Source organism: Loxodonta africana, chromosome 27, assembly GCF_030014295.1.
Source record: "Loxodonta africana isolate mLoxAfr1 chromosome 27, mLoxAfr1.hap2, whole genome shotgun sequence".
In the NCBI taxonomy this organism is placed as follows: domain Eukaryota; kingdom Metazoa; phylum Chordata; class Mammalia; order Proboscidea; family Elephantidae; genus Loxodonta; species Loxodonta africana.
In genome coordinates, this window is record NC_087368.1 from 3674655 (window position 1) to 3697413 (window position 22759).

General features: G+C 40.6%; 1 pseudogene; it reads left to right on the forward strand.

Annotated features, from left to right (window-relative positions):
- Positions 1-18154: 18154 nt before the first annotated feature.
- On the forward strand, positions 18155-21620 carry LOC135228730 (lysophosphatidylcholine acyltransferase 1-like; annotated as a pseudogene).
- Positions 21621-22759: the final 1139 nt, after the last annotated feature.

Below are 22759 nucleotides of genomic sequence, written 5' to 3' on the forward strand. Positions count from 1 at the left end.
AAGAGTGAGCCCCAAGGATTTCGGCATGGATCTTTGGGATTTATCAAAGCTATTTCTCAACTTCCACTTTCCCATTTGCTACTGAACAAGTTTGTTGGAGGATTGTGTTTTCAACTACAGTTCGGGTGTTACGAAGTTGCCACTTACTGGCTGTATTCTGTTAAGTGTATTCATGCTCATCTTTCTTTTGTTTTCTGTTTGCCTATTTCTAATTCATGAGTTTTGATTTGTGTGTGTGTGTGTGTTCGCGTGCGTGTGTGTGCACTTTAGGTGAGAGTGTACAGAGCAAATTAGTTTCTCATTGAACAGTTTATACACAAATTGTTTTGTGACATTGGTGCAATCCCCATAATGTGTCAACAGTCTCCCCTTCTCCACCTTGGGTTCCCGTTTCCATTTATCCCGGTTTTCTGACACTTTCTGCCTTCTCGCCTTTGTTTTTGGGCAGGTGTTGCCCATTTGGTCTCATTTACAATCTAATTCATGATTTGAATGACTGTCTACTGAGGTGCTTTCGGATTTTACAAGCTGAAAAAATAAACAAATAAATAAAATAAGGGCACAACTCAACCTCTTAAATGCCACAAGAAAACATATCTCAACTGCAGCAAAATACTCAGATTTTTTTCAAACCCTGAAGGTGTCGAAGTTCTCAGTGTACCTTTTAAGTTTTTGGTCAGTTGTTTCTTTTCATGGTCTGGACATTTTGCAGAAATCTTGAGCATGACAAGTCCACCATCTAGTGGATGAAAAATATAACTCCCTGTGCAAATGCTTTCTTTTTTTTCCTCTAAAGGTGTATTAAGCTTAACGCACTCTTTGGTTGTCAGCACGTACAATGTTTAGTAAGACGGGGAATGCCACCTCCAAAGACCATAGCGGACCTCCTTCTGTGACTCCTGCCACTTACATGGCCAAAAACTGACCCCCATTTCAGTTCAGTATCTTTGGTGGTAGCATGTGCTTACTACAGAAAATCCCTGGCCAATTTGGGGGAGTTTTGAGCTCACTAAATTAACTTTTCTGAGCAGCGAGTTAGAGGCTAAAGGCTCTTGGACCAATCAGAACCAGTGGGAAGACTATTTTAATTCATTTTTGGAAGCTTCCAAGAGGCAAAATGATGACACTTTTGTCTACTCCAAGACACAGTGTTCAGGCAAGCAAAATAAATTACAGAATTGCAAGGCCAAAGTTCTACTGTCACTACAGCATTTTCTCCTCCTCCCACTGCTCCTCTGGAGGCTGCTTCTCTGTATCCATCTATACCTTCTTGTCCTGATAATACTTTGTGTGAGCTTCCTTGTTACTCCAGGGAATCCTCAAAAGAAACCAAACTAGTAGCTACAAGAGAGACTAAAGCAGTCATTGAGATGCCTTTCAAAATAAAATATCCAAAGGCAGGGGGAAGACCTCCTGAGGTTGCTTTTGCCCCCTGGACTAAAGTGAAACCTCATGCCATTGTGAAAGAATTTCTTGATCCTTGCGAAGAGCAGCAAAAGTTTTGTCAGAAGTTTAAGGTTTTGTCAAAAACTTACGAATCTGGATGAGCAGATTTATGTAATCTATTACACATGTTACTAGAACCCTGGGGATGCTCAAAAGTGGATCAAAAAAAACCCAAATGATTGCCATCGAGTCAATTCTGACTCATAGCGAGCTACAGGACAGAGTAGAACCACCCCATAGGGTTTCCAAGGGGTGGCTGGTGGATTTGAGCTACCAACCTCTTGGTTACCAGCCAAGCTCTTACCCACTGCATCACCAGGGCTCCATCAAAGGTGTGAGGCTAAATAGAAAAAACCTGAGAAACCATTACCTATACAACCTAATGTCCCAGGTCTAGAATTACTAACTTAGAATAAAGTTATTGTTGCAGATCTTTCCCCAGAAGATAAACTGGGCTAAGGTTCAACCTTATAAACAGGACAAAGATGAAAATGTTTGTAACTATAGGGATTATTTAACTAAACTTTTTGTGGATCATTAGTGTTAAATTTAGAAGATGCTGGAGCCAGATCTCTTTCAATTCTATTTTTTTGGAGGGCTCCCCCCCAAACTGTCCGATTCAATTAGACATCATCAATTAAATCAGGAAATGTTGAAACTTCAGGATTGATCTTGGCTTATAAATTAGCCCAAACCTTAGAACAAAGAGCTGGGGAATTGGAGCAGAAGGATAAAACCTGGCAGAATAAATTAATGGCATTACAGTTACAACAATTACAATCTCCAGGTTGTAATAAAGGACTCAAACCCCAGTTTGGGAATAGACCCAGGGTTCCTCAATCAGTAGTTCCTGGCATATGCTATTATTGGAAAAAGTCAGGCACACCAACCTAAAAATGTTCCCAGACCAAAGAAACTAAAGGGAATATCTTAGCTGACACAACCGCCAGACAGGCTGCTTCCCAATTACCTCTGGATTGTGACGGCCTCAGTTGCGATCAGGACGAAAAGGAGGGCAAAAGGAAATTAGGTAAATAAAATGGGGGTCTTCTTTCACTTTTTCAAAGTCTAATTTCTTAAGAAAGATAAATCAAGTAGAGTTGGGCCTGGCAAAACTTAACTCAAACCTTTGATCTTTCCTGTTTTCCTGATTTCTTGGGCATCCTTAGTAAATATCAGCAGCTGACCTCTGAGGAAGAGATTAAGGAATGGGCATGGAACGAATGTTATCCGGATCCTACTATATGCTTGTGGGCTGGTCCTGTGGACAGATTCTGTTTTGGTTCCTTGCCTTCATGTCCCCTTACTTTGAGCCTCTTTAATCGAGAAGATCAATTTGCCTGGGGAAAGCCTCATTGATTTCTTGGAACGGCATTTTTGGGGACATTTTGAGTCCACTGCCAACAACATATCTTTTAGCTCCACATCTTCTTACAGGTCAAGAACGTTTATGATGCTGAGTGCTTATGGCTCGGACCTTGATAGCCCTTCTTACTGACATTGTCCCAAAAAATCCTCCATTCATAACAAATTTCACCTTTGCAGCGACTGCCCTTTAGATACACCCACCAATTTACTGATTGAAGAGTGTAGACAAAAAATTGCTGTTTGGCATGACTTGACTAGTCATCAGGCTAAGGATCCTGATGATAAGAGGGAACCATGGAAAGGGGAGGTGTCTTAGTTGTCCAGTGCCACTATAACAAAAATACTACAAGTAGACGGCTTTAACAAAGAGAAATTTATTCTCTCACAGTCTAAGAAGCTAGAAGTCTGAAATCAGTGTGCCAGCTCCAGGCTGTCTTAGTCATCTAGTGCTGCCGTAACAGAAATACCACAAGTGGGTGGCTTTAACAAAGAGAAATTTATTTTCTCACGGTCTAGTAGGTTACAAGTCCAAATTCAAGGCGTTGGGAAGGCTTTCTCTCTTTCAGTTTTGGAGGAAGGCTTCCCCTGGTCAAGGAGCTTCTCAGGCACAGGGACCCTGTGTCCAGAGGACAAACTCTGCTCCTGGTGCTGCTTTCTGGGTGGTATGAGGTCCCCATGACTCTCTGCTCACTTGTCTCTTTTATACCTCAAAAGAGATTGGCTTAATCTTGTAGATTGAGTCCTGCCTAATTAACATAACTGCAATTAATCCCACCTTGTTAACATTATAGGGATAGGATTTACAACACATAGGAAAGTCACATCAGATGACAAAATGGTGGGCAATCACACAATACTGGGAGTCAGGGCCTATCCAAATTGATACACGTATTTTGGGGGGATACAATTCAGTCCATGACATTCCACCCTTTAGCCCCCGAAAATTCATGTCCTTGCCTCATGTAAAACACACTCACCCCATTATATCATAGCAAAAGTCTTAATTCAACGCCAAGTCTGAAATCAAAAATTCCGCTTCATCTGTGAAATCTAGAATACAAGTTTTCTGCTTCCAAAATGCAGTGGTGAAACAGACACAAGCTGGACATTTCCATTACAAACGGGAGAAATTGGAGGTAAAGAAGGACTAACAGGCACCAGGTAAGTTAGCAGAACAATGGCCTTGCCCTGCAGACTCTGGGTATTGGCCACACTCTCCAGATTCTAAGCAAAGGCCCCTCAGCCCTGGCACGGCAGATCTGCCCCCTCAGCTTTAGGTGCACCATTCTCTTAGGCCATCTGAGTGGCAACTCCACCCTTAGAAACTCCAGAGGCCATGGCTCCCCCATTTGAGACCCCAGAGGTCCTGGACATACCCTTTGAGACTGAAACAGCTTAGCTTCCTGTGTTCCTTGTTTCTTCGGCTTCTGCTTCTTGGTTTCTTAGCCTCTCAGCCCTTCGGGCCTCACCTCCCACATCTGCCCTACTGGGGCAAGTGTTCCAAAGCTCTTTAGGTCCACTGATAGGTGCCTGGAGGTACCCCACTCCACCAGGAAACTTCAGCCAGAAGGCACTCAGCTCTCTCGTTCCATGGATCAGCAAACCTAGCTCCACTGATAAGTGCCCAGAGGCACCTCACTCCACCAGGAAGCCTCCTGTGCAAAGGCACATAGCACTCTCGCTTCGTGGGTTGGCTCCAGCACCGTCTTGTGCCAGTTTCCTGGTTCTGCTGCTGCTGCTTCTTACCATCTGCTCCGTCTCCAGTGTGATGGCTCTCCTTACTTCCTGAGTCCTCACCCGAATTGTCTTTGATGTATATAATAACACCAACTATCTCTTCTAGGCAAACTAGGCTTCTATTACACTTTAAAACTCTTGCAGCCGCTACCCATTCAGTTTCAAAACTGAATCCATATTTTTTCTTTAAAATTTTTATTGTTCTTTAAGTGAAAGTTTACAAATCAAGTCAGCCTTTCACATAAAAAACTTATATACACTTTGCTAGATACTCCCAATTGCTCTGCCCCTAATGTGACAACCCACTTCCTCCCTCCACTCTTTTCGTGTCCATTCCACCAGCTTCTAACCCCCGTTACCCTCTCATCTTCCCTCCAGACAGCAGATGCCAACATAGTCTCAAGTGCCCACCTGATCCAAGAAGCTCACTCCTCACCAGTATCCCCCTCCATCTCATTGTCCAGTCCAATCCCTGTCTGAAGAGTTGGCTTTGGGAATGGTTCCTGTCCTGGGCCAACAGAAGGTCTGGGGGCCATGACTGCTGGGGTCCTTCCAGTCTCAGTCAGACCATTAAATCTGGTCTTTTTACAAGAATTTGAGGTCTGCATCCCACTGCTCTCCTGCTCCGTCAGGGGTTCTCTGTTGTGTTCCCTGTCAGGGCAGTCATCGGTTGTAGCCAGGCATCATCTAGTTCTTCTGGTCTCAGGTTGATGTAGTCTCTGGTTTATGTGGCTCTTTCTGTCTCTTGGGCTCATAATTATCACATGTCCTTGGTCTTCTTCATTCTTGTTTGGTCCAGGTGGGCTCAGACAAATCGATGCATCTTAGATGGCCCCTTGCTAGCTTTTAAGACCCCAGCCACGACTTTCCAAAGTGGGATGCAGAATGTTTTCTTGATAGATATTATTATGTCAATTGACTTAGATGTCCCCTGAAACCATGGTCCGGAAACCCCCGCCACTGCTACGCTGGCCTTCGAAGCATTCAGTTTATTCAGGAAACTTCTTTGCTTTTGGTTTAGTCCAGTTGTGCTGACCTCATCGGTATTGTGTGTTGTCTTTCCCTTCACCTAAAGTAGTTATCTACTATCTAATTAGTAAATACCCCTTTCCTACCCTCCCTCCCTCCCCCCTCTTGTAACCATCAAAGAATATTGTCTTCTCTGTTTACACTATTTCTCAAGTTCTTATAATGGTGGTCTTATACAATATTTGGAAACGCTGGTGGCATAGTGGTTAAGTGCTATGGCTGCCAACCAAAGGGTTGGCAGCTGGAATCTGCCAGGCGCTCCTTGGAAACTCTATGGGGCAGTTCTACTGTGTCCTATAGGGTCACTATGAGTTGGAATCGACTTGATGACACTGGGTTTGGTTTGTTTTTTTGATACAATATTTGTCCTTTTGCAACTGACTACTTTTAGTCAGCATAATGCCTTCCACATTCCTCCATGTTATGAAATGTTTCACAGATTCATCACTGTCCTTTATCGATGCCTAGTATTCCATTCTGTGAATATAGCATAATTTATTTATCCAGTCATCCATCGATGGGCATGTTGGTTGCTTCCATCTTTTTGCTGTTGTAAACAGTGCTGCAATGAACGTGGGTGTGCATATATCTGTTCCTGTAAAGGCTCTTATTAATCTAGGATATATTCCAAGGAGTGGGATTGTTGGATCATACAGTAGTTCTATTTCTAGCTTATTAAGGAAGCGCCAAATCGATTTCCAAAGTGGTTGTACCATTTTACATTCCCACCAGCAGTGCACAAGTGTTCCAGACTCTCCACAACCTCTCCAACATTTATTGTTTTGTGTTTTTTGGACTAATGCCAGCCTTGTTGGAGTGAGATGGAATCTCATTGCAGTTTTGATTTGCACTTCTCTAATGGCTAATGGAAGTGAGCACTTCCTCATGTATCTGTTAGCCACCTAAATGTCTTCTTTAGTGAAGTGTCTGTTCCTTTCTTTTGCCCATTTTCTAATTGGATTATTTGTCTTTTTATAGTTGATTTTTTGCAGTATCATGTAGATTCTAGAGATCAGACACTGATCGGAAATGTCATAGCCAAAAACTTTTTCCCAGTCTGTAGGTAATCTTTTTACTCTTTTGGTGAAGTCTTTCGATGAGCGTAGGTGTTTCATTTTTAGGAGCTCCCAGTTATGGAGTTCTTCTTCTGCATTGTTAGTAATGTTTTGTATACTGTTTATACCATGTATTAGGGCTCCGAATGTTTTCCCTGTTTTTTTCTGCCAAGATCTTTATCGTTGTAGATTTTATATTTAGATCTTTGATCCATTTTGAATTTGCTTTTATGCAGGGTGTGAGGTATGGGACTTATTTCATTTTTTTGCAGATGGATTTCCACTTATGCCAGCACCATTTGTTAAAAAGACAGTCTTTTCCCCATTTAACTGATTTGTGGCCTTGGTCAAATATCAGCTGCTCATATGTGGATGGATTTATGTCTGGATTCTCCATTCTGTTCCACTGGTCTATGTATCTGTTGTTGAACAAGTACTGAGCTGTATAATAGGTTCTAAAATCAGGTAGAGTGAGGCCTCCCACTTTGTTCTTCTTTTTCAGTAATGCTTTACTTATCCACGGCTTTTTTCCCTTCCATATGAAGTTGGTGATTTGTTTCTCCATCTCATTAAAAAATATTGTTGAGATTTGGATCAGAATTGCATTGTATCTATAGATTGTTTTTGGTAGAATGGACGTTTTTACAATGTTAAGTCTTCCTATCCATGAGCAAGGTATGTTTTTCCACTTATGTAGGTCTCTTTTGGTGTCTTGCAGAAGATTTTTGTAGTTTTTTTTTGTGTAAGTCTTTTACATCTCTGGTAACATTTATTCCTAAGTATTTTATCTTCTTGGGGGCTACTGTAAATGGTATTGATTTGGTGGTTTCCTCTTCGATGTTCTTTTTGTTAGTGTAGAGGGATTCAATGGATTTTTTATGTTTATCTTGTATCCTGATTCTCTGCTGAACTCTTCTATTAGTTTCAGTACTTTTCTGGAGGATTCCTTAGGATTTTCTGTGTATAAGATCATGTCATCTGCAAATACAGATACTTTGACTTCTTCCTTACCAATCTGGATGCCCTTTATTTCTTTACCTCGCCTAATTGCTCTGGGTAGGACCTCCAGCCAGAGCAAGAGTGGTGATAAAGGGCATACTTGTCTGGTTCCCATTCTAAAGGGGAATGCTTCCAGACTCTCTTCACTTAGGATGATGTTGGCTATTGGCTTTGTATAAATGCCCTGTATTATGTTGCCAAATTTTTCTTGTATTCCTGTTTTGCTGAGAGTTTTATCATGAATGGGTGTTGAACTTTGTCAAATGCCTTTTCTGCATCAATTGATAAAATCATGTGATTCTTGCCTTTTGTTTTATTTATGTGGTGGATTACATTAATTGTTTTTCTAATGTTGAACCATCCCTGTATACCTGGTATGAATCCCACTTGCTCATGGTGAATTATTTTTTGATATGTTGTTGAATTGTATTGGCTAGAATTTTGGTGAGGATTTTTGCATCTACATTCATGAGGAATATAGGTCTATAATTTTCTTTTCTTGTGGTGTCTTTCCCTGGTTTTGGTATCAGGGATATGGTGGCTTCATGGAATGAGTTTTTAAGTATTCCATCCTTTTCTACACTCTGAAATACCTTTAGTAGTAGTGGCGTTAACTCTTCTCTGAAAGATTGGTAGAACTCTGCAGTGAAGCCATCCAGGCTAGGGCTTTTTTTTGTTGGAGGTTTTTCGATTGCCTTTTCAATCTCTTCTTATGGGTCTATTTAGTTGTTCTACCTCTGTTTGTGTTAGTTTAGGTATGTAGTGTGTTTCTAGGAATTCATCCATTTCCTCTAGGTTTTCAAATTTGTAAAAGTACAATTTTTCATCATAATCTGATATGATTCTTTTAATTTCAGTTGGGTCTGTTGAAATATCATGCATCCCATTTCTTATTGGGGCTATTTGCTTCCTCTCCTGTTTTTCTTTTGTCACTTTGGCCAATGGTTTATCACTTTCGTTGATTTTTTCAAAGAACCAGCTTTCGGTCTTGTTAATTCTTTCAATTGTTTTTCTGTTTTCTATTTCATTTAGCTCTGCTGTAATTTTTATTGTTTTCTTCTGGTGTCTGAGGATTTCTTTTGTTGTTCTCTTTCTATTCGTTCAAGTTGTAGGGATAATTCTTTGATTTTGACCCTTTCTTCTTTTTGTATGTGTTCATTTATTGATATAAATTGACCTCTGAGCACTGCTTTTACTGTGTCACAAAGGTTCTCATAGGAAGTGTTTTCATTCTTATTGGATTCTGTGAATTTCTTTATTCTATCCTTAATGTCTTCTATACTCCAGTCTCTTTCGATCAAGGTATTGTGCAGTTTCCAAGTATTAGATTTCTTTTCCCTGCTTTTTCTGTTATTCATTTCTAGTTCTATGGCCTTATGGTCAGAGAAGATTCTTTGGAATGTTTCAATCTTTTGGATTCTGTGGTCTATTGTAGAGAATGTTCCATGTGCCTTGGAAAAGAAAGTATATGTGGCTGCTGTTGGGTGGAGTGTTCTGTATGTGTCTATGAGGTCAGGTTGGTTGATTGTGGCGTCGAGATCTTCCGTGTCTTTATTGAGCTTCTTTCTGTATGTCCTGTCCTTCATCGAAAGTGGTGTGTTGAAGTCTCCTACTATTATTGTGGCACTGTTTATCTCACTTTTTAATACTGATTGAGTTTGTTTTATGTATCTTGCAGCCCTGTCATTGGGTGCAAAAATATTTAATATGGTTATATCTTTTTAGTATATTGTCCCTTTAATCATTATATAGTGTCCTTCCTTATCCTTTCCGATGGATTTAACTTTAAAGTCTCTTTTGTCATAAATTACTATTGCCACTCCTGCTCTTTTTTGATTGTTGTTTGCTTGATATATTTTTTTCCACCTGTTGCGTTTTAGTTTGTTTGTGTCTCTAAGTCTAAGGTGTGTCTCTCGTAAGCAGCATATAGAGGGATTTTTTTTTTTTAATCCATTCTGCCACTCTCCATCTCTTTATTGGTGCATTTAGTCCATTTACATTCAGTGTAGTTATGGATAGGTATGAATTTTTTTTCTTTAATGAATATAGTGCTATCATTTTGATGTCTTTTTTTGTGTGTTGTTGACAGTTTCTTTTTTGCACTTAATTTTATGTGCTGAATAGTTTACCTTTCCTCATATTCCTTGTTGTTGATTTTTTTTTCTGGTGAGTCTGTATTTTTTTCTTGCATTTTATTTTCACTTGTTGGATAGTTTGTCTCTTTTGTGGTTACCTTATTATTTACCCTTACTTTTCTAAATTTAAACCTAACTTTTATTTCGGTGTATTGCCTTGTCTTTGTCTCCATATGGAAGGTCTATGACTATATTTCTTAGTCCCTCTTTATTTTTTTAATGTTGTCTTCTTTTACATAATAACATCACTTTTTCCCTGTTTTGAGCTTTTTTTAAAATAATTTTTGTTGTGCTTTAAGTGAAAGTTTACAAATCAAGTCAGTCTGTCACATATAAGCTTATATACACCTTACTCCATACCCCCACTTACTCTTGAGCGTTTTTTAAATTTTGATTTATTTTTTTGATTTCACTGTCTTGGTTGACTTCTGATGCTCCGCCCAGTGTTCTAGTCTTGGGCTGATACCTAGTATTATTGATTTTCTAACCAACAAACTCCCTTTAGTATTTCTTGTAGTTTTCATTTGGTTTTTATGAATTCCCTAAACTTCTGTTTATCTGGAAATGTCCTAATTTGACCTTCGTATTTGAGACACAGTTTTGCTGGATATATGATTCTTGGCTGGCAATTTTTTGCCTTGAGTTTTTTATATAAGGCATCCTATTGCCTTGTTGCCTGCATGGTTCCTGCCATGTACTCCGAGCTTATTCTTATAGACTCTTCTTTGTAGGTGACTTTTCGTTTATCTCTAGATGCTCTTAAAATTCTCTCTTTATCTTTGGTTTTGGAAAGTTTGACTATAATATGTTTTGGTGCCTTTCTTTTAACATCTACCTTATGTGGAATTCGATGAGCATCTTAGAGAGATATCTTTTCATCTTTTGCGATATCAGGGAAGTTTTCTGCCAACAATCTTCAATGATTCTCTGTGTATTTTCTGTTATCCCTCCCTGTTCTGGTACTGCAGTCATTCATAGGTTATTTATCTTGTTAGAGTCCCACATGATTCTTAAGGTTTCTTCATTTTTTTCAAATTCTTTTATATGATTTTTCTTGTAATATATTGGTGCCAAGTGCTTTATTTTCAACTTCAGAGATTCTGCTTTCCACCTGCTCATTTCTGCTCCTCTGACTTTCTATTCAGTTGCTCTTCTGTAATTTTATTGTTACTCTTCTGAGTTTCTAATTGCTGTCTGTCCATGGATTTTTCCAGCTTATTAAATTTTTCAATATGTTCTTGTATAACCTTTTTCATTTCTTCAACTACTTTATCTGTGTGTTCCTTGGCTTGTTCTGCGTATCTCCTCATTTCCTTCCTGATGTCTTCAAGGGTTCTGTATATTAATCTTTTGTATTCTGCCTTTGGCAATTCCAGGAAGGCACTTTCATCTAGAAGATCCCTTGATTCTTTGTTTTGAGAGCTTGTTGAGGTGATCATGGTCTGTTGCTTTATGTGACTTGATATCTACTGTTGTCTCTGAGCCATCTATAAGTTATTGTATTAGTTTATTTTATGTTTGCTTACTGTGTTGTAGCTTTTTGCTTTGATTTTTTCTGATATTCCCAAATGGCTTGCCTGGGTGAGCTAGCTTGATTATTTTCACCTTTGGAGCTCTGATGTCCTGTCCCTGGATGGCTACAGCTGTTATCAGGTATATCAGTCTAGGGGTCCATTCAATTTTCTTGCATGAATTCAGCTCAGGTGTCCAGGTAGCCGATTATCAATATGTGGTACAGGCTTTGTCTTACAGTCTTAGAGGGGCAGGGGTGATTGGTGTAGGTACTGGTACCTGGTTGCAGCAGGGCATCTTACTCTGAACAAGGCTGGGGTCCTGAGAATCGTCCCCCACATGTCTCTGAGGAAAGCATGTCCCTGTTCCCTAGAGCCTATAGGTGGGTGGGGGGGGGCTCTGCAGACAGACCATGGGCATCCAATGTTTTTGGTTGTAAGGACTGGGAGGTACCAGTTCTCCTTGGATCCTTGTCACGGGTGGCTGGGTGACCTGAGTGGAGCCTCCAGTCCTCTAGCCCCTGATGTGGGTAGGTGAGGACCCTGTGTAATAAGCAAAGCAATGTCAAACATCAAATTCTCACCTCTCAACCACACAGCTGAAATAGTTGTAGTCTGCCAAGGAGGGCCTATTCTCGTGAAATAGGCCCACACAAGTCCATGCAGAGGGGAAGGGTACTCAAAGTTCATGGACCGTTTATGCCTAGACAGGAACTGCTCCTGTCCTGAGCTCTTCTGGTTAATGGAGCTGGCAAATTATCTTTTCCCCTAATTGCAAATTTATTCCTTCTCCAAGGCTGGGAGAATGGCTCTAGGTGCTGAATAGGGCCTATCTCAGGGCCAGGGAAATCAGCTGCTGAAGCCAGCTTGGGATCGGGGCGGGGGGTGGTGTGGTAAAATATACGCAGGTACTTACCTTTTGCCGAGAGCACCGTTCTTCTCTGGTTCCAGAGGTATGAGTAGGCTGTGTGGCTGGCTGCTTCTCCCTGAGGAAACTGCTGCCGAACACTAGTACCAGCCTGCCACAGCCACTCCCAGGAATGGTGCCTGAGTGCTCCCGGTGATTCAGGTTCAGTAACTCCTGTCTGCTTCTGAAATGTCTCTTCCTCCCCCTGACTCTCAGTTCATTTTCTAACCTGCCTTTGATGTTCAGGGCTCCTGGCTTGTCATAAATACACTCATTTCACTTGTTTTTTCAGGTCTTTGTTGTAAGAGGGCTCACTGGAAGCATTTGTTTATTCCACCATCTTGGTCGCTCCCTCCTCTGCATCCATATTTTAGGTATCTGTTAGAGCAGTACCTCACTCCTGGTAACAAATTCTGTCTTGGTTATTTAGGGCTGCTATGACAGGAATACTACAAGTGGATGGCTTTAAGACAGAGAATTATTCTCTCAGTCTAGGAAGCTAGAAGACTGAATTCAGGGTGCTGGCTCCAGACAATGGATTTCTCTCTCTGTTAGCCCTGGAGGAAGGTCCTTGTCATCAATCTTCCCTTGGTCTAGGAGCCTCTTAGTGCAGAAACCTCAGTTCCAAAGGACGCACTCTTCTCCTGGTGCTGCTTCTTGATTGTATTAGGTCCCTGTGTCTGTCTGCTCACTTCTGTCTGGTATGTCAAAATAGATTGGCTTAAGATACAATCTAATTTTGTATATTGAGTCCTGCCTCATTAACATAACTGCTACTAATCCCATCTCATTAACATCATAGAGATAGGATTTACAACACACAGAAAAATCACGTCAGATGAAAAAATTGTGGACAGTCGCACAATACTTGGTATCGAGCTTAGCCAAATTGATACACATATTTTGCGGGGACACAATTCAATCCATGACAGGACAGTTGTAAAATTAGTAAGAATACTTTCCTTTGGGAAAGGCCAGATTCAAAACCAGTTATCTTTAAGGACTTACACATCCTTTGGTCATGACCTTTCATGTGAAGGATCATTGAGCAGGGACAAGACAATGGGAATTTTACATAAATATTTTTGGGGACACTTTGGAAGGCTTCAAATCAAGTAGCGAGGCTGTGCTCTGTTTGTTCTGAGTATAATGGAGGTAAAATCTACCGACCCTCACCATAGGGATACCCTCATCATCAGGGTATCTCTTGGGAGATACCCATTGCTAATAGGACCTGTGTTCAAATAGTAAGTGGATTTTATTCAACTAACTCCCTCCAACAGTTGCACATTTGTTTTAGTTGTGATTTGCGGATATCCACATTTAGTAGAAGATCTTCCCTGTCACCAAGCTATGGCAACTTTTGTGGCTAAGAAATTGCTGGAAAATATCGTTCCCACTTGGGGCTCCAGCCATCCTTTGCAGTGATTTAGGTACCCCACTTTACTGGACAAGTGATTGCTGCTATTTGTAAAATATTTCCTGTTTTTTGTCAGCTCCATTGTTCTTACCACACGCAGTCCTCTGGATTTGTAGAACGGAACAATGGTATCATAAAGACCTAACTGGCAAAACCTTCATCTTCAGTGTGGCTGACCTGACCCTCATAAATTGACCCCTTATGAGATAATTGCAGGGTAGCCAATGAATTTACCTTATTTATCAGGAACTGCTGATTCAGATTTGATCCAAGCCAATTTATTAAAATATTGCCAGGCCTTAATTCATTATGCCAAGGAGTATGCTCCTCAAGCAAGCATTTGATGGCGGAGGTACAATGCCTCCTCTTGGACCTAGCAACTATGTTTATTGGAGGACATACCAATTAAAGGATTCACTTGAGCCTTGTTGAAAGGGTCCATACCTATTCCCCCTAATTCATCCTTGTGTGGCTAAATTACGAGGAGTTAAGGAGTGGGTCCATTTATCTGAACTGAAAAAGTCTACAGCACCTGTTTGTACTAGAAGTCACAGAAGAACTCAAAGTGAAATTCACTTGTGTTCAAACATGAAGTAGATGACTACAAGAGTGGATGACTTACCCCAGGTCATGGAGCTGGAACATGCAGGTGGCTAAGCTTTAGACTCTGATATACTGTTATCTTTCTAGCTTTAGCTTTTCTGTATGTTATATACTTAAGAATTATTTCTTGGTAAACATTTATGCAACTTTTGGAGATTTTTGGAGTTAATTTGGTAATTTTAACCAAACCCATTGCTGTTGAGTTCTTTCTGACTCATAGCGACCCCATAGGACAGAGTAGAACTGCCCCATAGGGTTTCCAAGGAGCACTTGGTCCATTTGAACTGCAGACCTTTTGGTTAGCAGCTGAATGTTAACTACTACACCATCAGGGTTTCCTTGGTAATTACAGGCACAGTTATTTTTTCTGAATGTTTGTGGTAGTATTCCTTTTCCATATGTGTGTTCTAATCATGACTCCCATTACTGCTTTAATACCTTTATTGTTTCCTTTTTCTATTGCTTGGCAAGACAATGCTTTTATCAAATTAGTTATTTCAGTAGCCGGTGCTAACAATTTAATTGAGTGCTGGATGCATCACTCTTCCCCTCAGTCTACACAAGATCATACCGATCCTTTTGCTGTGTCAGTATTAGATTATAAATCCACACCTGATTTTACTGTTGATTTTGAGAAACTCTTTAAATGGGCTATTCATGTCACATTATGGCTACTTCCAGAATTACCCACTTATCCATCAACTCCCTGTTTCAATCTTACCAATGCATGGTTAGAATGTTTTATTCTACCCACACCATGCAATCTTTTTCTTGATGGTGTTCAATATTGTTCTACAGTAGTAGCAGATAGTCATTTTAAAAATAATAAAAAACTCTCAGTTTGTGTGTGACTCAAGGATCCCTGGAATTTGGAGAATTATCCATTCGTGATGATTCATTAACTGCAAAGTGACTCAGAAGGGCCAATCAGTCCATCCCATTTCCTTATATTCAAACCTGGGCAGGCATGTTGTGTGCCCCATCTAGATGTGTCTTTTTGTGTGGAGGATCAGCTTATTCAAGGAAAAACTCTGGTAAGTCACTCTATATTTGGGCATTGTCATGTTTACATGGTTGGAATATATGCTAGGCCCATGTACCTTAAAGATGCTAGGAGTTACCATGAGTATTCATTCATACAATAACACCTTGCTATGGAACAGTAACTTGAAATTAATATCCATAAAGAAGATAGAACTTGTCCTCTCAGATAATCCCATCATTTATTACCCAGGATGGGGAGATCCTTCTTATGTGCTGTTGTGCCCTGGCTTGGTATTATGCAATAGAACATCCCATTAGCAATTTATCTGCCACTATGGCTAAAATTGTTGATGATGTGGCCAATGGAATGGCCGCCCAACGAAAACTTTAGAATCCTTGGCAAAAGTAGTATTGGACCATGGAATAGTTCTAGATTTCCTCTTAGCCCAGCAAGGAGAGTTTTGCTCCATTGCTAACGCCTGTTGTTGCTCTTGGATTAACTGGAGATGTTGAACAGGATATTGCTAAGATTCATCCAATGGCTGTTTGGTTACAGTCTATACCCCGTATAACTTTACCATTCTTTTTTTATATCTTCAATTGGCTACTTAATAGTGCAGGTTCTTGGTTACGGTCTCTGTTGCAAACTGGGTTAATTATTTTAACAATAATCTTTATTATTGGAATTATAAAATGTGTTATGCGATGTGCATCTACAACAGGAACTGATAACCCTGCTTCATCTCATGCTCAGAGAATTATGTATATCAACACTGCATTCAAGATCATGCTCAAAGAATTACGCATATCAACACTGCATTCAGGAACCCAAAATCAGAGAAGCCTTATGACTTATGTTAGCCATTTGAAAGTAAGTCAGGTTGTTCCTCCAATGTGGCCATACCCTATCCACTCCCTATACCGAAATCACTGAAGAGAGGCTGCTCAGCCATAGCATGATGGACGTACTGGAGCTGCCCAGCAACCAAGATACCGATGGTCCCTGATTATGGGGGAAAAGGGGCTTAACGTGAAAAACTAGAAAGGCATAAATTATGAAGGTTGAGCCACCACCTGGGAGTAGCATATTGACAAACTCATGCAGAAGACATTATGCCCATAACTGTGAACAAAGGATGTTCTTCAGAACCCTTGATCAAAGGAACAGAATGATGTGGGATATAAAATCAAAAGAGGCATCTGATGTAAAGTAAAATGGGTGAACTAATGCTAAAGCTCAGTATAATCTTTCACACAGATTCAAACCCTGTTGCTTAGGAACCAACCCTGTCATTAAGGAAACTCTATTCTTTGTGGTCAGGCTAAGAATGTGGATATTACATGTCCTGGGGTCTGTAACCAAACCTTATTGAAAGTTTTTGTGTTAGATCACTCCAGAAAATCTTATGTTCTGAGCAAGGTAATGTTTAGCAATCTGTTCCCGACAGTATCTGTTACGCCATCATCATGTCATCATTTCGTGATGGTCATGAGACCCTCTCCACAAACACATACCGTGCAATTTTGTCCTTTAGCCAATTAATGTATGAATTTTTTTTTTAGCTATATGTAACCACTAATGTTAAAAATCATGTTTTGCTTTCTCCCACCTTTGATTGATTTCAGTCACTGTAAACCAATCAGAATATTGTGTTTTGTAGTTCCTCCCATGGCATGTAACTATGTGTAATTTGCACTCTCTCCCTTGGATCCATGAGCTTCGGACTCTGAGGTTCTCATGGTCTCCATTTGAATGACATATGTCTTTGATTTTACTCTAACAGAATTGGAGAATCTCTGTACAACAAACATAATTTGGTGAAACTACTTGGAGAATCAGCAAATGCACCGTCAAAAACTAATAGACAAAGAGACAAAAGGTTTAAATAAAATCAATAAGCTTAATATCAGCATTTACATAAAATCAGTAGTAGACAACTATCCACACCACTCCCTCAAGACAGTAAGTCCAGCCATTTTACAGGTGAATTTTACCAAACTTACAAAAGCAAACATCTTTCTTTTATTTAACGAAGTAAATAGGAAGCTAAAAACACAGGACCCAGAGACCAGGTGTGTAGTACAAAGACCTGACGCAGCAGGTGCTGTTCAGACATCTCGCCTTTTAACCCCAAACAGTTGCTGTCAAGCTGATTCTGACTCATGGAGACCCCACATGTGTCAGAGTAGAACTATATACTCCATAGGGTTTTAAATGTTTGATTTTTTTTAGAATTAGACCCAAAAGCCTTTCTTCTGAGGCACCTCTGGGTAGACTTGAATCTCCAGCCTTTCAGTTAGCAGCCAAGCATGTTAACCGTTTGTATCAACCTTCTGACATATTCAACTTTTTGATAAGTGCAGTCATTTAAGCAACAGGACCATTCAGAGCCACTTCATTTATTCAAAAAGTCTTCCACATGACTGCTTCAAGGGTATCTTGGCTGGTAATGGCTCTTCTGTGGTTCAAATCCATGCAAAATGCATATAATATACTTCTGTAAGAAAATACACAATAATTGTATGTGTAATATGATATAAACTCTGGGAGGAAAAAAAGCAAAGATCTATGAAGAATAAGAAAGACTGGAAGAAAATATACCACAATGTTAAGTGAAGTTAAGTTTGAATGACAGAAATGTGAGTCATTTCTTCTCTTTTGGATTTTTCTTTAGTGAGAAATAATTTAGTAGTTTCCAAATATATTGATGCTTCTTATTAAACTTAAAAACTTTTAATGGTTCTATTACTTCATTGAAACAAACAGAAAACAACTAGCAAAATAGCAAAAGAAAACCTAACCGTATCAATGAGAACATTAAAATTGAATGGACTAAACACGCCAGTCCAAAGGCAGAGATTATGTGACTGGATAAAACAGCAAGATCCAACAATGGGTCTTGCTGCTTACAAGAGGAACACCTTAGATTCAAAGACACAAGTAGGTTGAAAACAAAGAATAGAAAAAGATATAGTATGTAAATAGTAACCATAAGAGAGCTGGAATGGCTATATTAATATCACATTAAATAGACTTTAAAACAAATATTACTATGGACCTTTTTGATAGTCAATACATCTAGAATATATAACAATTATAAACATCCTTCAACAACAGACCCCCAAAATGCATGAAGCAGATACCAGAAGGATTAAAAGAGGAAATAGACAATTTATCAATAATAGTTAGGACTTTCAATACCCCACTCTCAGTCATTGATGGAATAACTACAGAAGACTTTAACACTACTCATTAACTTGACATAACTGATATTTATAAAATGCCCAAGGACTGCAGAACACATGCTCTTTTCAAGTATACATGGAACATTTTCCAGGGTAGGCCTTATACAGGAGCCAAAAACAAGTCTCAATAAAATTAAAAAGACTGAAATTATGCAAAGTGTGTTCTCTGATTCTCTGACCACAATGGAATTAAATTAGAAATCCACAACAGAAAGAAATATGAGAAAACACCAAATACTTGAAAATTAACACACTTCAAAATAATCCATGCATCAAAGAAGAAAACAGACGAGACATTAAAAATAATTTGGACTTAATGAAAAAAAAACACAACATATCAAAACATATGGGATGTATCTCAAGCATTGCTTGTAAAGAAATGTATAACTTTAAATGCCTGTGATAGAAAGAAGAGAAGTCTCAAATAAAAAACCTAAGCTTTCACCGTAGGAAACTACAAAACAGTGAGCAAGCTAAACACAAAGCAAGCAAGAGGGATGAAATAATACTGCAGCTGAAAGAAAAACCCGGAGAAAATCAAATAAACCAAGAGTTGGCTTTTTGAAAAGATCAACAAAATTGACAAACCTTTAACCTTTGGCTAGACTGACCAAGAAGACAAAAGAGAAGACACCGATTACCAAAATCAGGAACGGAAGAGGGGCACCACTACCAACCCTACAGAAATGAGAAGAATTATAAGGGGTCTGCCCGCCCTCGGCCTCGGTCCGCTCCGGCTCTTCTCACGGTGGTGGCTCTGCGGCTGGGGAGACCTGCCAGAGGCCGCTCTGTCTCAGCCGCCAACTCCTCCAGCGCAGGTGCAGGTGAAGCGGTGGCTGTCACCCCCAGGGTAGAACCCCTTCATGCACGAGCTGCGCTTCAGCACTCTGCAGAAGGCCCAGATCGCCATCATGACGCTGACCCTCTTCCCCATCCGACTCCTGTTTGCCGCCTTCATGATGCTGTTCGCCTGGTCCTTCGCTTTTGTACCTTCACTGGGGTTTGCTGAGAGAGAACCAGAAGAGCCGCTGGCTTGTGGCAGAAGGTCGTGGACTTCCCGCTCAAGGCAGTCACGCAGACCACGTGATATGCCGGCGGCTTCCACCCGGTGGCCCAGAAGGGGTGACAGGCCCTACCGACTGAGGCGGCCATCCTGACCCTTGGCACCACACCCCTCGTACTTCGGCGCCGTTCCCGTGACCATGACCATGTCGTCCATCGTGATGAAGGCAGAGAGCAGGGGTACCCCCATATGGGGAACTCTGATCAAGTACATCCGGCCGGTGTGTTCGGATCAGACCAGGACTTGTGCAGGAAAACAGTGGAAGAGATAAAGAGAGGGGCTTAGTCCAATGGGAAGTTATGACAATGATTTTTCCAGAAGGTACTTGTACCAATGGGACCTGTCAAACTACCTTCAAGACTGGTGTGTTTATCCTTGGTGTTCCTGTCCAGCCTGTGGTTTTAGGATACCCAAATAAGCTGGACACGATCATGTGGACATGGCAAGGACCTGGAGTGTTGGAAATGCTGTGGCTCGCCCTGTGTCAGTTTCACAGTTAGGTGGAAATTGAGTTTCTCCCAGTTTACCACCCTTCCAAGGCGAAGAGGAGCCCGGTGCTATACGCCAGCAGCATGAGGCGCGTCATGGCAGAGACCCTGGGCGTCTCCATCATGGATTTCACGTTTGAGGATTGTTAGCTGGCCCCAGCGGAAGGACAGTCCGTCTCCCCTCCGACACTTGCCTTCTAGAATTCGCCAGGCTTGTAAGAGGCCTGGGGCTAAAGCTAGAAAAACTTGAAAAAGATCAGAAAGCGCAAAGGTGAAGAAGGGCGAGAAGACTGACATGTGAAGTTTACGGAGTACGTGGAGGTACCGCTTTCCGACACGCTGGACTGCATGTTCTCACTGTTTGACGAGAGCGGAGGTGGCAAGATGGACCTGCGGGAATATGTGATCGCCTTGTCCGTGGTCTGCAGAGCGTCTGAGACTCTGGACACCATCCAGCTGCCATTCAAGATGTATGCATGGCAGGAGGACGGCTGCATAAATGAGGAAGACCTGTCCTGCATTCTGAAGACGGCCTTGGGCGTGGCAGAGCTGCTTCTGATAGACCTCTTCAGCGGTGTGGATGAAGATGAGAAGAATCTCTTTTGCTGACAGGTTTGCACACATGTACCCAGACTTTGCAGAAGAATATCTGTATCCTGACCAGGCACGGTTTGAAACCTGCGCTTAGACTCTTGTCAGCGCCAACCCCGAACAGCCTCTGTACTGACTTCAGCCCGGAAAGCACTGACCCCGGGAGGAAGCCTGTCCATAGGAAACTGGACTAGGACAGAAGGTTCTGGAGTGAGGAACCTCCCCGGCTCTGTCACCATGCCCTATCAGGGGCTGTGGCTCCCCATTTGCTCATGAGGATATCTGGTGTTCTCTCTCCCCACAGGGCCTACACATATTGTCTCCAGACTCAGGTTTTAGAAGAGGTAGGGTGTGTAAGGGGCGGTGGTGACAGGATGGTTAAGCACTGGGCTTCTAGCCAAAAGGTCAGTCCTTGGAACCCACTAGCAACTCTGTGGGAGAAAGATGTGAGTCTGCTTGGAAATCCTATGGGGCAGTTCTACTGTGTCCTGCTCTTTTTTGATTGTTGTTTGCTTGATATAATTTTTTCCATCCTTTGAGTTTTAGTTTGTGTCTCTAAGTCTAAGGTGTGTCTCTTGTAGGTAGCATATAGACAGATCTTGTTTTTTAATCCATTCTGCCACTCTCTGTCTCTTCATTGGTGCATCTAGTCCATTTATATTCAGAGTTATTGTGGATAGGTATGGATTTAGTGCTATCATTTTGATGTCTTTTTTGGTGTGTTGTTGACAGTTTCTTTTTCCCACTTAATTTTATGTGCTGAGTAGATTATCTTTATATATTGTCCTTTCCTCATATTTGTTGTTGTCAATTTTGTTTCTGCTGAGTCTCTATTTTTCCCTTGTATTTTATTTTGATGTGTAGGATAGTTTGTCTCCTTTGTGGTTACCTTGTTTACCCCTATTTTTCTAAATTTAAACCGAACTTTTACTCTTTGTATCACCATATCTTCCTCTCCATATGGAAGGTATATGATTATATTTCTTAGTCCCTCTTTAGTATTTTAATGTTGTCTTCTTTTACATAATAATATTGCTATTACCCTGTTTTGAGCTTTTTTTTTTTTTTTTTTTTGAATAATCTGGCTTTGTTTTCTTGGATTACCCTGTCTGGGGTTGACTTCTGATTGCTCTGCCCAGTGTTCTAGTCTTGAGTTGATACCTGATATTACTGATTTTCTAACCAAAGAACTCCCTTCAGTATTTCTTGTAGTTTTGGTTTGGTTTTCTAAAAATCCCTAAACTTGTGTTTATCTGGAAATGTCACAATTTCACCTTCATATTAAAGAGACAGTTTTGCTGGGTATATGATTCTTGGCTGGGAATTCTTTTCCTTCAATTTTTTAAATATATCATCCCATTGTCTTCTTGCCTGCATGGTTTTTGCCGAGTAGTCCGAGCTTATTCTTATTGGCTTTCCTTTGTAGGTGGCTTTTTGTTTATCCATCGCTGCTCTTATAATTCTTTATCTTTGGTTTTGGCAACTTTGATTGTAATATGTCTTGGTGACTTTCTTTTAAGATCTACCTTATGTGGACTTCGATGAGCATCTTTGATAGATATCTTCTCATCTTTCACGATATCAGGGAAGTTTTCTGCCAACAAATCTTCAACAATTCTCTCTGTATTTTCTGTTATTCCTCCCTGTTCTGGTACTCCAATCGCTCGTGGGTTATTTCTCTTGATAGAGTCCCACATGATTCTCAAGGTTTCTTCATTTTTTAAAATTCTTTTATCTGATTTTTCTTCAAATATATTAGGGCCAAGTGATTTATCTTCAAGTTCAAAAATTCTAGCTTCTACTTGCTCAATTCTGCTCCTCTGACTTTCTATTGAGTTGTCTACTTATGTAATTTTATTGTTAATCTTCTGAATTTCTGATTGCTGTCTGCCTATGGATTTTTCCAGCTTATTAAACTTTTCGTTATGGTCCTGAATAATCTTTCTAGTTTCTTAAGCTGCTTTATCTGTGTGTTGCCTGGCTTGTTCTGGGGGTTGCCTCATTTCCTTCCTGATGTCTTCAAGGGTTCTGTATATTAAACTTTTGTATTCTGGCTCTGGTAATTCCAGGAATGCACTTTCATCTAGAAGATCCCTGGATCTTTGTTTTGAGAGCTTTATGAGGTGATCATGGTCTGTTTCTTTATGTGACTTGATATTGACTGTTTTCTCCAAGCC